The sequence below is a fragment of the Micromys minutus genome (genome assembly GCF_963924665.1).
Source record: "Micromys minutus genome assembly, chromosome: 1".
NCBI classification, from domain to species: Eukaryota; Metazoa; Chordata; class Mammalia; order Rodentia; family Muridae; genus Micromys; species Micromys minutus.
In genome coordinates this window covers 34,249,045-34,250,576 of record NC_137969.1, presented here as the reverse complement: position 1 = coordinate 34,250,576, position 1,532 = coordinate 34,249,045, and the positions used below count along the sequence as shown (strand labels likewise).

Below are 1,532 nucleotides of genomic sequence, written 5' to 3'. Positions count from 1 at the left end.
CCACTGTTCCCCTCATGGACGTCCCAAGGACAGACTCAGAAATGGAACCACATCTCACAAAGAGATCTCTGACCTAAATATGCTACAGTGAACTTAATATGTCCTAGAATTGGAGAAAAAACATTATAATTTTCTGAAATCCCCACTAAAAAATCTAAACCAACTCGCGTTGCGGCCGCAGACACTAGATGAAAGACTCTGGATCCGCCTCGACACTTGCCCTCGCTTGCCATGGAGAAGACTGTGCTGATCCAGAAGGCCAAACTGGCCCAGCAGGTCGAGCGCTACGACAACCTGGCTACCTGCATGAAAGCCGTGAGGGAAAAGGGCATCGAGCTGTCCAAAGAGGAGCCGCAGGTCTGCCTGGAGAGTTATCTCGAGCACCGAGCAGAAGACCGACACCTCCCACAAGAAGTTGCAGCTGAGTAAGGACTATCGGGAGAAAGTGGAGTCTGAGCTAAGGTCCATCTGCACCACGGTCCTGGAATTGTTCGGTAAGTATTTAATACCCAATGCAACTAATCCAGAGAGTAAAGTCTTCTATCTGAAAATGAAGGGAGATTATTTCCGGTATCTTGCTGAAGTAGCTTGTGGCGATGATTGAAAACAAAAAATAGAAAATTCCCAAGGAGCCTACCAAGAGACATCTGACATAAGCAAGAAAGAGATGCAACCCACACATCCAATCCGCATCGAGCTGGCTCTTAACTTTTCTGTATTTTACTATGAGATCCTCAATAATCCAGAGCTTGCCTGCACACTGGCTAAAAGGGCATCTGATGAGGCTGTCGCAGAGTTTGATACGCTGGAGAAAGACCCCTATAAAGACGGCACCCTCATCATGCAGTTGCTTAGAGACAACTTAACACTATGGACATCAGACAGAGCAGGAGAAGAATGTGATGCAGCGGAGGGGGCCGAGAACTAAAGGCATCCAGAGGACCAACCTCCATCCCCTCAAGAAAACCTTTTTACATCTCCATTCCTTATTCTACGTGGATTTCCTCTAGCAAGGAAGCTCATTCACGTGTATGGGATCAACTGTTTATAGTCTTTTCACACTGCAGCTTTGGGAAAACTCCATCCCTTGGTTTGTGTTGTCTCCACCTTCCTGGTGTGCAGTCACTGCTGTAGAAAAGTACCAATGGCTCCATTTCATATAAACACGAGTAACTTCCAGACACTTGTGTAGAGGACTGACAGCACATTTGGTATTTAAGTAATCAGAACCAGTTCTGCAAGTGACTGTGTTTTTTGTATTACTGTGAAGACATGAAAATGTAGTGCATTAAAATTTAAAGTGATTGTAATAATAACTTCTTGATTTCTACATTCTTCTTCTGAACCTTCTTGGGCTTTCCTTCAGAAGCAGCTTTTCCATGCTCTTACACCAAATTCCTTTTTAATAGGAATCCAGAACTGTTATATTGAATGGGAAAGTGCTTAATGCATCTGGGCTTGGGGTCAGAGATTGAAATGTCTCCTGTCTCACATTCTGGAGGTTACTTCTGTCTGTGACAACAGGGAGTTTC

The 1,532-nt window shown here is 44.6% G+C and overlaps 1 pseudogene across 1 annotated transcript; it reads left to right on the top strand.

Annotated features, from left to right (window-relative positions):
- The first annotated feature begins 231 nt into the window (after positions 1-231).
- Positions 232-928, top strand: LOC308419207 (14-3-3 protein theta-like; annotated as a pseudogene). Its single transcript has one exon. The product of its transcript is annotated as a 14-3-3 protein theta-like (transcript).
- The last annotated feature ends 604 nt before the right edge of the window (positions 929-1,532 follow it).